The sequence below is a fragment of the Mixophyes fleayi genome, chromosome 10, assembly GCF_038048845.1.
Source record: "Mixophyes fleayi isolate aMixFle1 chromosome 10, aMixFle1.hap1, whole genome shotgun sequence".
Taxonomy (NCBI): Eukaryota; Metazoa; Chordata; class Amphibia; order Anura; family Limnodynastidae; genus Mixophyes; species Mixophyes fleayi.
The window spans coordinates 75,837,995-75,852,260 of NC_134411.1; positions in this window are offsets into that span (position 1 = coordinate 75,837,995).

Here is a 14,266-nt window from a genome sequence, read left to right on the forward strand (position 1 = left end):
ATAAACATAAATATGTTGCAGGCTTGATCCAAAGTAATTATTAAAAAAATCACTAATGTTTTGGTTGAAGATCAGACACAGAAAAGTTTGTAGAATGACATTCTACGACTTGATCGCTGCCCAGACTCCATAGTTATAGTGATTTGCTACTGATAGTAGAGATGCCCCCCCCCCCATCCATTGATGATGTTTAATCAGCATAGTGTGGATGGCTTCTTGCACCTTCACAATAACCCAGTGGCAGAACTACTATTGGTGGAACAGGTGTGGTGCACCGGGGACCATGGAGATAATTGCATGGCAGATGCAGGGGGTCAGAGGCCCCGGTTCCCTCTTCCCCCACCTCCTTGCACCAGGGCCCACAGCTCACTAGTTCCGCCTCTGCAATAACCTACCATCAGGGCCCTCTTAACAACATTTGGGGCCCCCAGGCAAAGCAGTGCACCGGGGCCCCTATATATATATAAAAAAGAAAAGAAAATACTTACCTTGCTCTCAGCTGGCGATCCGGCTCCCTCCCTGGTCTCCTCCTCCGTTCTGCGCTCTGCAATGGATGTCGGGAGGGCGTGATGACGTCATGCCCGACATGCACTGCGAGCGCCGCACGGAGGAGGAGACCAGGGAGGGAGCCGGATCGCCAGCTGAGAGCAAGGTAAGTATTTTCTTTTTCTTTTTTTCAGGAACTTTTTTTTTTAGCTGCCTCTGACGGGCCCCCTGGGCTGCAGGGCCCCCGGGCACCTGCCCATCGTTTCCTATGCCTACCTATGTATATAGATAAACTTAACTTATATAAATAGAAATAAGAATCAGAGACTTTGTAGTGGCTAAATAGGTCACAGTTTATTAAACAATTGTATCTTGGTGGCAGAGAAAGATCCTTGCGGGACAGCTAACCAACTGATTACCCGAACCAAGCGTGGATGGCAAATGGCCCTGAATCTACCTAAAACCAGGATAAATTCCCTTACTGCTTGGCTGGCGCTAAATCTGGCATCAGTGACCACACGCCTTCTACACTCACAATGACGTGCCCTCATTAAGCAGGTCAAGGGATCCTCTTTAATATAGGACCAAGAGTCTCCGTTACCTCGAAAGGAGCAGTGACCTGTGGCCAATCAGCGATAGCGCCGTATGTAACAGCCAGTGATCGCAGTGTCTTCCTACCAACTGTGCCGGCTCTGTGACGATGAGAACAAAGTGTTAAAACACGACACGTGCTATCTCTTGTACACCAGGGATGGGTGGGCGTTATCTTGTGCAGGAGAGTGAAGGCGGGTTAGCAGGAAGAGGTAACTTATAACAAATTCCAAGACACTCCCCCAGGACTTTGATTGGTCAGCCTGGAGCTGAGAAATTAACCATTACGGGTCAGTGTAAACTAGAAGCATCACACACGACATGCGTTTAAGTGCCTTTGTCTATAGGGACTCTCATGTCATAACTTTAATTCTCATGTTACACATGTATTATCAAAGTTAGTGTGAGTAGATTTCTATTTGTTGTGTATTTGATACCCATAGAGAATCATGCAGTGTGTATATGAGTGTGAAAATTTACAAAATCTGGTTAATCCCTATCACTATACCAGATTATGTTATATGCGTCAGGCATATATATATATATTGTAACAAAACCGCACCCTTCTCTTGGCACTTTTGTCACCTTCTGTTGCAAGAATACCCAGTAGACATCAGCAACAAAAAACTTCTTTTATAAATCAAATATATTTATTGTTTTCATCACAATAAATTGCACAACTTCAGTCAGGATGACACCAGCAAGCAACTACCTTTGCCTGCACCTCCTGGTGACCCTAAACCCTAACTACACACAGTACAGCTCACTACTGACTGGCCAACTAGTTCAGCATCAGTCACCCCTAACAATAGCACAACTCAGGATTAAATACAGATGTCTCCTCCCACAGGCTTGGATGACTGACAGGCGACACTCCCACCTTGTCTTTAAAGGACGGCTCCTCAGGTGTTCTATAACGCCTAATCAGCACAGCCACCCCTATCAGCTCTGTGGATACAAATACGTTAAAGCATGCAAGTAAATTACTTTTTTACATTTACTTTACAACATGTCTCTGACCTGTACATTACTGAACTTAACCCAGTGCCACACCTGTATATAACTTGGTCTGCAGCCTTTTACCTGCAGACAGTTAGCACCATAGCTAATTCTACTATTAGAGGCCTGTGGAAAACCACTCCCATTGCCACAATATATATATATATATATATATATATATATATCCTTCCTTGTGGAAACATCCCACTTTTTCTCCCATCAGACAGATTGATACAGCAAAACTGGGTGCACAAATAAATACTGTGACTATTAAGATACTGCTTGTCCCTGTGACAACACCTGAGACCAACAGGTTAAAATATCACACTTTAGTCCATCCCCTTACTGTCCTGCATTGAGCCCAGCATTCCTGAATCAGCACTCTATCAGCTACCAGCATTCCTGAATCCGCCGTCAGGAAGGATTCAGCCAGAGCAACCAGGAAAGAGGTGCTGCAAGAGCTACACCTTGCCTAAGACGCTTGAGTTCCTGGAGCATAGTGGTGGCTCTCAGCCTATGAGTGGCTGGCTTGGCCAATCCACACCAGCAGGAGTAATTGCTGTCATCAGTGACTTTGTTTTAACATTTATCGTGATGAAATTGCCGTCAGCACTAATGCAAAGCCCTGATTGGGCTTTAAGTCTTTAGTATTTAGTTATTGGTTGTACCTGTGTTTAGTCATTTCTGTGTTTTATCTTAGTGCTTTTTCATTGTTTTTCTCTTGCTTATTTCGTACATCATTTTTTATTTTTTTTTACTTTTTTTTAATATAATCTAGATAAAAAGAATAAAATACAAATACCTATAAATAAACATAAATACGTTGCAGTACATAACTGCATCTATCTTTCCCTTTTGTGTGTCTGACTTCTGCATCACTGAGATGTGGACTGGAAAGCTCAATGCTTATATTCTTTCCGTAAATGTGTTGCACCGTCAGCAACTCTGTGGAAAGGTTACTATTCTCACTTTGCTGAAGGTGCAAAGAAAATGCCATGCAATTTTTAATGTTTCTTAATTCTAGAATTAAAATAGTGCCTGTAGCCCATTGTGGAAATATCAGACATTTGACAGGGCCCTCATGGGTCCTCTGTGCAAGACGTATGAGTGACAGGTACATTTAGTTGGCACCTGCTACAATGTACAGTAATAAATTGGTACAGAGTATAGAGAGAACAGTTTTTATTTGTATCTATGGGTTACTCAGGGGATATCCACTTTTTCATTCATAGCTCACAATTGTTATATCGGGTGGGGTACGGTAATCCGATGCTGTGGATGCAGACACCCAGTATAGCTACAAAAAATTAAATAACGATTAATAACGATATAATTAAAATGTACCCTTGCCTGTAAAGCGACGGGGGAGATTATCAAACGTAGTGGTATTCGACCGCTGCTAAATCCGATGAGGGTGGATGGTAGCGGCTGATTTTGACGTAATGAACGATGAACCCTTACCCTACTAACCCTAACTCTAACCCTATAAAGGTAAGGGTGGTTTTTAATTATATCATTTATAATGTTTTCATGTTTTTTTTGTAGTTATACTTTTTTATTTTGAATTATGGCTGCAGCATTAAGGGTTAACTGTAGTCCAGAGTGGAAAATAGTCAAATAATGCAAAATGCAATCTGCTGGCTGCTTGCCATGATCTACTGTATTCAGTAGTCATGAAGAATGAAAGGGTTAATGAAAGCACAAACTACTTTATTTGCAAGTTCAGTCTCTAAGGTTGATGGGGGTTCAGTACTGCGTTTTAGCCGTTTAGACAGCCGGTTGTACTTTTGATGTGATATACACACTTTTGCACAGTGCGCCTCTTCAGATTCTTCTCACTTCTCTGCACACCTAAGCGCACTTTTAGTTTGCGTAGAGTAAGTGTTGAGCGGGATCTGTGCAGGATGGAACATACAAGCGGAGATGTGCAAACCCTAATGTGATTTGCACATCTTGAAGATTTGTGACTCTTAAATGAGATCTATAGTATTGATGAAAGAAGCAAAAATAAAGTCTATATGCAATAAATACACTGTGTGCTTCAGTTAAACAGCCATCAGTGTGTTGTAGAAATGCTATCAGGGAGGACCATGCTTTAGGTCCAGGATGGCTGTAGTGATATACAATCAGAATTTTGTCCAAAAATGTATTAACTCTAATATGATACTAAGGAAACAGGATCTATTTTACCTGCACATAACACTGCATTTACCAACACAAGTTATCGCCTGTTGCTCAGCTTAAAGGAATTGAAAACAATTATTTTAATAACCTCAAATCCTTATAAATGGTACATGAGTAATATGTAGGTATTTACATCTGTACTACATTCTCTACATTTGCTCACCAGGGATGATGATTTCCCCAAAAGTGTGTGGCACAGTTTTGTGTATGATTGGTCTTGGGTTCCATTCCAACCAGTAGACCATCTGTGTGGAGATTGTATGTTCTACCCATGTTTGTCTTTTCCCCCACGTACTCTAGAGCTTGTTCTGTCTTTGGCACAGGTGAGAGCAGTATTACTTGGTTTCTGGTTTGTCATCTTTGTTACACAGTGTATACTATTGGTGTGTCTGTCCCCCCCCCCCCCCCTCCCACTGGAACACAAGTAACCGATTGAAGAGGAGAAAAACTTGGAGGATAAAGCGGACAGATACCTGTCGAACTATACACTGTATCCAGTTCTACTAACATCCACCAGTGGACATCAGTGCAATATTGTCCAAAACATATATATTACCAACACTTTGCAAGTGCTTTTCATAATACAAAATAGATATATGTATCATACATATAGCGCACTACTATCACCCATCCCTCTTTTATCATTGATTGTAGTTTTGAGGATCTCTATGCACCGGAATAACCTTCCCTTTTACATTATAAATAACAATGCATAGAGGCTGATTGTAAAATGCTTAACGGCTGATATCTTACTTCCTTTAACCTCTTAACCTTATTTTAACTATTCCTGAATAAATGACACAACACCTTATTGTGGCAGAGTTTATTTTGAAGGTATGGTGGTACTGGAGAAAAGAGCAGTCAGATCGACATCCGCCAGGCAAACCAGGGTGCCCCAGCATTAACCATAGGGCATCCACAGATGGGGGACAACTAACACACCCCGGGCGCACATATCTACCTTAATGGGGCATTGGCCCCGGGCACTACAGAGCCCACATCCCTTCTGGGCTAACGTAATGCAACCACCAACCGACCCACACAGGTGGTACTTGAACTGAGACTATAGCCGACTCTATTGAAGAGAGGCGGGTTAAGAATGCCCACTACCGTAATGTGCGCCCTAACCACTGGCCATCGACTACACTGCATTTTCCGGCAACTTCAGCATCCTTGACAACCACCAACAACACCATCTGTATCGGAAACAGCCTGCATCCCCCAGCAGGCCCTAATGTCATCCAACCAGGGAGGGCGAGTGGGCAACGTCCAGAAGCCAAGAGACTGCTTAACTCTCCACTATGTGCTATGCCTGGTCCTCCCTTATGACATCAGAAGGGCGTACTCCCTTCAGTTAAACTATTAACCCCAGAATACTAAGTACAGTTTAATGATCCAGCCTTAACTTTTAAATTCATTCGAGCTTAAATACAGCCCTCATTCCTCATTCTCAGGACAGGCTCTTTACAACTACCAGCATGTTGAAAATGGGGCTCCCCATTACTGGTGTGTTGCTGTGATGTGAGAGTTTACACCTGGGGAACAAAGAGAATCAACATTGCAGCAATATACTGATTTATTTTGTTGTCACTTGTCTGTCAGAATACGCTTATATTTAATTATCATAAATTAGCATGTCCCACTTATTGTATATTAGCTGGAATTTTAATTATGCATATTTTGAATTAGAAAATATTATTTGCAGCTGTGCAATTTTTTATTTTATTCTACCATTGAAAAGGGACCCAGTCCTGATTAATTTATGTAAAGTACATAGTTAAGTCAGACACGTTTCTATCATTACCAATGATAGACCTGTTGTGTCAAAACACATCCCCAGGCTATTGCATCTAACACAGAGCAATGTAAATGTATGTAGTTGTAACTCTACCAGGGGTGCAACCCCCATGGAATCAGGGGGTGCAGTAGTTATGGGGCCCATATCTGTCACAGCCCCATGCAGCAGTAGTGAGGCTGCAGACAATTTTTCACCTCCTCTGGGTTACTGAAACTTCCTCTAGTGACCAGGCTATGACTCCTGCACAGTTACCAAAAGGAAACTTGAGATTGGTTACTACTATATGTCACAATCCCAAACTGTAGCATACACAGAGCATTCCCCTAGAACAAAATAGGAAAAAAAAGAGCCAGAGAGGCTGTAAGTTCAGTTTATAGGGCTATAGACGTGATATTTGTTGCTTATTAATTGGCTTCTTTACATTCCATGCAATGTGATTGGCCTGATTCTCTGATTATTTAGTGGCATTTGGGCAAATCTGGACCAATTTGTGAATTGCAGCAATTTGGCCAAATTCTATAACTGCAAGCATGTAATGGATTCTTTGGTTCCAGAGTCCCCAAATTTTATCCCCAATAGCTGATAATAATGTGTTATAATATGTCACTGCAAGGGAGTAACTACCATAGGAGAGGGGGTGAGGGGAGAGAGAGAGAGAGAGAGAGAGAGAGAGAGAGAGAGAGAGAGAGAGAGAGAGAGAGAGAGAGAGAGAGAGAGAGAGAGACATGGTGGTCCTTACCAATTTGTTGTTGCTATATTGCTCTATGTCCAGTTACTTCCCTGTGTCCATAGGCAGAGAGACAGAAAGACCACATACTTTGTACTATATATTTTAGAACCCTGATGTACATTATTGAAAAATCCTTGCTGGAAAAATAATACTGATATGATCCAGGCTCCACAAAATTAAAGGCCATAATCTTGGTCCGTTTTCCATTAAGCTATTTGGCATGTGTTTCCCTTTCATATAAAATTTCTGCTCTATCAATTTTGCTGCTCTTCCTGATAGATTGGCAGCGTTGATGACTAGACATGCAGCTTTGTCTTTAATGATTGCAGCTCTCACTGTCAGTTTTTGCAGCTTGCTCTGTGAGACTGGTAGCTCTGTCTAGGGAATGTGAAGCACATCTCCTACAGTCTCTAATTACTGTGTAAACTCTCTACCCTTCCGCATGGATCTAAAACTCTCAGGCACAGTACCCACACTGGTTATTGTTCTTTCTTCAGCAGTCTCAGGGCCTGATGCTGAGTTAGGAGCAAAGAAAAAAAATGAGCAAATTTGCACAATGGCAAAACCATGTGGCACTGCAGCAAGGGCAAATTTAAAATGTGTGAACAGATTTAGTTGGGATAGGACATGTCCAAGATCCACTTTAAGTTGCAGTATAAGAATAAAGCTGTCCAGTATGTGTGCTGCATGCAAAAAAATAAATTAATTTGAACCAATTGCATGGCAACATGATTTGTCCAGGAACAAATTTACTGGGTTTTTTTTTTTGCTTTGCTCCGAACTCAGCATCAGGCAGAGAGGAGGAGAGACATGATTGTTTTTTTTTTTTTTTGTATCTGTTTCTGGACACAATGAGAACTGACCAAGGAGCAGAGAGGAGCAGCGCGCCAGAGAAGAAAGAAGACAGGAAGACAAGAAGACCAGAAAAGAGGAATACAAAAGAGAAAAGGCAATAAAAAGGTAAGTAAAACAACGGAGGCACAGAGGTGATGATGAAGGTGCACAGAGGTGATGATGAAGGGGCACAGGTGATGGTGAAGGGGCACAGAGGTGATGTAAAGGGGCACATGTAATATTGTGAAGGGGCAAAAGTGGCAATGAAGGGGCATAGTGCGATGATGGAGGGACAAAAGTGACAATGAAGGGGCACATTCTTGGATTTATGCGTATTATTTTTGCAAACAACTTAATAAGTATTTCTGCCCTGACTTAAATACTTATTAAGTTGTTTTGACCCAACTACTTAAAAAACGGGACTGCTTGGTAATTATTTAGGGGTGCCTTTTTCTGTAGCAGGGTGGCCTAGCTCTTTTCACATGTTAGGTAATGCAAGCCGTGCCCCCAATGGTATGGCCACACCTCCTTTGGCGGCACGCCACCGCTGCGCTCTGGCACATATTTTCACTTCTGCTAAACTATAGAGTATATGGTATGCAACAAAAATATAGTGCTATATGTTGTTTCAGAGAGGGGGGCCCCAAACCAGTATCCTGCCTAGGGCCCCATGAGTTCTAAATCCGGTTCTGAGCGTGACACCCCTTGGCCAATAGTGCTTCACAATTACAATATATTTAGCATAACAAGCATTTCACACGCTTTGACATCGCATTAGAATAGAGCTGAAAATGCTGTCTGACATTTATGAACAGTATACAGAAGAAGTTCCTGGCTTTCTAGCCATATGACTTGCCAGTCATTTCCTCTATGTCAGAGAAAGCTACAAAGGGAATACCAGTAAATGTGGTGGAATTTGGCTGTCAGACACAATATTTCTGAAATAAGCTTTGAGTTTAACATCACCTGTTATAGGAAGTTTTACTGCCAGTGTATAGGTCACCCTGTTATAGGAAGCTTTACTGCCCGTATATAGGTCACCCTGTTATAGGAAGCTTTACTGCCCGTATATAGGTCACCCTCTTAAAGGAAGCTTTACTGCCCGTATATAGGTCACCCTCTTATAGGAAGCTTTACTGCCCGTATATACTTCACCCTCTTATAGGAAGCTTTACTGCCCGTATATAGGTCACCCTGTTATAGGAAACTTTACTGCCAGTGTATAGGTCACCCTCTTATAGGAAGCTTTACTGCCCGTGTATAGGTCACCCTCTTATAGGAAGCTTTACTGCTGGTGTATAGGTCACCCTGTTATAGGAAGCTTTACTGCCGGTGTATAGGTCACCCTGTTATAAGAAGCTTTACTGCCCGTATATAGGTCACCCTGTTATAGGAAGCTTTACTGCCATTGTATAGGTCACCCTGTTATAGGAAGCTTTACTGCCAGTGTGTAGGTCACCCTGTTATAGGAAGCTTTACTGCCAGTGTGTAGGTCACCCTGTTATAGGAAGCTTTACTGCCGGTGTATAGGTCACCCTCTGATAGGAAGCTTTACTGCCGGTATATAGGTCACCCTCTGATAGGAAGCTTTACTGCCGGTATATAGGTCATCCTGTTATAGGAAGCTTTACTGCCGGTGTATAGGTCACCCTGTTATAGGAAGCTTTACTGCCGGTGTATAGGTCACCCTGTTATAGGAAGATTTACTGCCAGTGTATAGGTCACCCTGTTATAGGAAATTTTCCTGCTGGTGTATAGGTCACCCTGTTATAGGAAGCTTTACTGCCGGTGTATAGGTCACCCTGTTATAGGAAGCTTTACTGCCCGTGTATAGGTCACCCTCTGATAGGAAGCTTTACTGCCCGTATATAGGTCACCCTCTTATAGGAAGCTTTACTGCCCGTATATAGGTCACCCTCTTATAGGAAGCTTTACTGCCCGTATTTACTTCACCCTCTTATAGGAAGCTTTACTGCCCGTATATAGGTCACCCTGTTATAGGAAACTTTACTGCCAGTGTATAGATCACCCTCTTATAGGAAGCTTTACTGCTGGTGTATAGGTCACCCTGTTATAGGAAGCTTTACTGCCGGTGTATAGGTCACCCTGTTATAAGAAGCTTTACTGCCCGTATATAGGTCACCCTGTTATAGGAAGCTTTACTGCCACTGTGTAGGTCACCCTGTTATAGGAAGCTTTACTGCCCGTGTATAGGTCACCCTCTGATAGGAAGCTTTACTGCCCGTATATAGGTCACCCTCTTATAGGAAGCTTTACTGCCCGTATATACTTCACCCTCTTATAGGAAGCTTTACTGCCCGTATATAGGTCACCCTGTTATAGGAAACTTTACTGCCAGTGTATAGATCACCCTCTTATAGGAAGCTTTACTGCTGGTGTATAGGTCACCCTGTTATAGGAAGCTTTACTGCCGGTGTATAGGTCACCCTGTTATAAGAAGCTTTACTGCCCGTATATAGGTCACCCTGTTATAGGAAGCTTTACTGCCAGTGTGTAGGTCACCCTGTTATAGGAAGCTTTACTGCCAGTGTGTAGGTCACCCTGTTATAGGAAGCTTTACTGCCGATGTATAGGTCACCCTGTTATAGGAAGCTTTACTGCCCGTATATAGGTCACCCTGTTATAGGAAGCTTTACTTCCCGTGTATAGGTCACCCTGTTATAGGAAGCTTTACTGCCTGTGTATAGGTCACCCTGTTATAGGAAGCTTTACTGCCCGTGTATAGGTCACCCTCTGATAGGAAGCTTTACTGCCGGTGTATAGGTCACCCTGTTATAGGAAGCTTTACTGCCGGTGTATAGGTCACCCTGTTATAGGAAGATTTACTGCCAGTGTATAGGTCACCCTGTTATAGGAAGATTTACTGCCCATGTATAGGTCACCCTGTTATAGGAAGCTTTACTGCCGGTGTATAGGTCACCCTGTTATAGGAAGATTTACTGCCAGTGTATAGGTCACCCTGTTATAGGAAGATTTACTGCCAGTGTATAGGTCACCCTGTTATAAGAAATTTTCCTGCTGGTGTATAGGTCACCCTGTTATAGGAAGCTTTACTGCCCGTATATAGGTCACCCTGTTATAGGAAGCTTTACTGCCCGTATATAGGTCACCCTGTTATAGGAAGCTTTACTGCCCGTATATAGGTCACCCTGTTATAGGAAGCTTTACTGCCATTGTATAGGTCACCCTGTTATAGGAAGCTTTACTGCCCGTATATAGGTCACCCTGTTATAGGAAACTTTACTGCTGGTGTATAGGTCACCCTCTTACAGGAAGCTTTACTGCTGGTGTATAGGTCACCCTCTTATAGGAAGCTTTACTGCCGGTGTATAGGTCACCCTGTTATAGGAAGCTTTACTGCCGGTGTATAGGTCACTCTGTTATAGGAAGCTTTACTGCTGGTGTATAGGTCACCCTCTTATAGGAAGCTTTACTGCCGGTGTATAGGTCCCTCTGTTATAGGAAGCTTTACTGCCGGTGTATAGGTCACCCTGTTATAGGAAGCTTTATTGCCGGTGTATAGGTCACCCTGTTATAGGAAGCTTTACTGCCGGTGTATAGGTCACCCTGTTATAGGAAGCTTTACTGTCGGTGTATAGGTCACCCTGTTATAGGAAGCTTTACTGCCGGTGTATAGGTCACCCTGTTATAGGAAGCTTTACTGCCGGTGTATAGGTCACCCTGTTATAGGAAGCTTTACTGCCCGTGTATAGGTCACCCTGTTATAGGAAGCTTTACTGCCGGTGTATAGGTCACCCTGTTATAGGAAGCTTTACTGCCGGTGTATAGGTCACCCTGTTATAGGAAGCTTTACTGCCGGTGTATAGGTCACCCTGTTATAGGAAGCTTTACTGCCGGTGTATAGGCCACCCTGTTATAGGAAGCTTTACTGCCCGTTTATAGGTCAGAGCCATGAGTAGAGATGAAGGGAATTTTCAAAACTATTGGTGGAACATTTGCCTTATTCTGCATTGTGCCGTGAAATGTACCACGTTCCACTGGTGGAATTAATTGACTGTTGTTGTCTCAATTCTATTTATAGGCTATAAAAATAGTGAAATGTAAATGTCTGAATACAGTCAATAATGTAATTCCACCGGATGGCGAAGCAAAAGTGGAACTCAAAGATTTCATGGCCAGAGCTCCGCAACTATTCATAATTCAGTTTGCGTAAAATTTCTCCTCAACATCGTACATCTCTAGCTGTTGACTACAGCTAGTTGTCAATGCAAGCAGGTAATCATATTATAGTGTCCGAAAGAGGCAACTTTCCTATAAAGATGTGTAAATAACAAGTTGAATTTCACATTCAATTAAAAGGTTGACAATTTCGTGCATCACAGTAAACCCTAAACTAAAAGTGGATTGATTTTCTTGACATAGCTCTCCTATATTGACATCAGACTTGCCAAATCACAGACTCGCACAGCTGGGCCCTCCGGTGATTTTCCCGGTATTCCGGTGGGCCAGTCCGACGCTGGGTGTCAGTAGCTGAGAGGGAGTACTGGTGCTGAATTGCTGTTTAGAAGCTTCTGTGGTACTCTTTGGTAAGTTAGCTCTCAATTTAATTGAAATATATATGTATAGCGCAGATATATGGGACTCTCACTGTTTAGAGTTAGGACCACCCTATTAGCAAAAGTGCAGTGGAGTGGGGGGTGGCTTTAACATACAGGTGGCAAATGTGTGCAACTAAGACCTTTGTATTTTTATCTACAGTAGAAATGGCAGGTCTTTTGCTGGCTATAGCAGTGTGCTGGGGGATCTTTCTCTGTGTTTGTTCCTTTTAGGATAACCCCACCCTTTCAATCACCAGCTATGAGCCTATAAATTGATTGAGCAACTTCCACTTCTGTATTATTAACACATAACAATAAGCGATAAAAGAACCCATCTTCATATCTGCTCATATACTTACAATTTATTTTTACCTGAGCACCTATGTTGCTTCATGTATGGTGGAATTAGTTAAGGATCTTGTTTTCTGATCGGGTCATGGGTTTGATTACAACCAGGACCCTATCTGTGTAGAGGTTTCATATTCTAGTGTTTGCATGGGCATACTTGCCAACCTTTGTAAAGTGAATTCTGGGAGATCCGGGCAGGGGGCATGGTTGGAGGGCAGGAGGGGGCAGGGTGCGGTCATTTTGGCCCCAACCCCGCTACAAAAATATGATTTTGTCGCGGGGGTGCGGCCAAAATGCCGCGATTCACCGCAAATCGCGTCATTTTATGAGCGAGTTGCCGTATACGGGATACTTGTCTGCTCTCCCCGGAGTCTGGGAGACGTACCCGAATTTCGGCAGTCTCTCGGACATTCCGAGAGAGTTGGCAAGTATGCATGGGTTTCCTCTCATAGTCTAAGAACATTCTAGTAGGTTAATTGACTGCTGACCAAATGGACCCTAGTATATGTGTGGTAGGAAATTTAGACTCTAAACACCAATGTGGCAGGAACTGAAGTGAATGATTACATTCTCTATTCAGAGCTGCGCTATATGATTGGCCATTTATAAGTAAATGATAATATTAATCAGAATATTTGTCTGATATTGGCATAATCTCAGCATGTGTGGTCTATTTATAAATGTACTCTCTGACTGAGAATGCATTATTCGCTCTGAACTCAAACCTTGGCAAAATCTTCAGCATTTCCTCAGCATTTACACATTGCACAATAATATGTCCTTAGATATAATTGCCAATAAATTATTCTAAAAAGATCAGTAAAGATGTTTCAAAGATGTTATTCTGATAACACATAGACTATCTGCACCTGCAAACTGATATTACATAAATCAAACCAGTCAAACTCACGTGAACTTAGAGTCAAAATTAAACCCTTCTAAAGTTGTATTTGACAAAACAAAGGTGAGTTTGATGCATACTGTAGATTTGTGCTTTTCTCAGGTCACCAGTTAGATATTGAGATTGTCCTGTCTGAACTTGCAACATCTACATAGCTTGCACCAATGTGGGTTTGTATCTCACCCTTATGATCACTTATCATTCTATATCTCTTTCACTGTTGTCATTACATGATCAGAAATTTACCATCTGCTTTACGCTGAGTTGTTGCAATATTGAAATCTCCAGTTCTGGAAAGTGAAGACAACAAAATGGAAAAGAAATGTAAACCCCATTTGCCATCTTCACTCAGAATAAGTGGTCATTGAATCCTCATTTTGACCTGGGCTTGTGCAGCAATTCATCATCACCATTTATTTATATAGCGCCACTAATTCTGCAGCACTGTACAGAGAACTCACTCACATCAGTCCCTGCCCCATTGGGGCTTACAGTCTAAATTCCCTAACACACACACACACACACACACACACACAGACAAATTTGTTAGCAGCCAATTAACCTACTAGTATGTTTTTGGAGTGTGGGATGAAACCCACGCAAACACAGGGAGAACATACAAACTCCATACAGATAAGGCCATGGTTGGGAATTGAACTCATGACCCCAGTGCTATAAGGCAGAAGTGCTAACCACTAAGCCACCGTGCTGCCCAGCCAATTAAGCCAATATATGTGGAAAGGCTGCATACGCTCAGGCATGGAGCAGTAGATTTTTATTGTCAACCGGTTACCCCTTGAATTCCCGACGGGGGG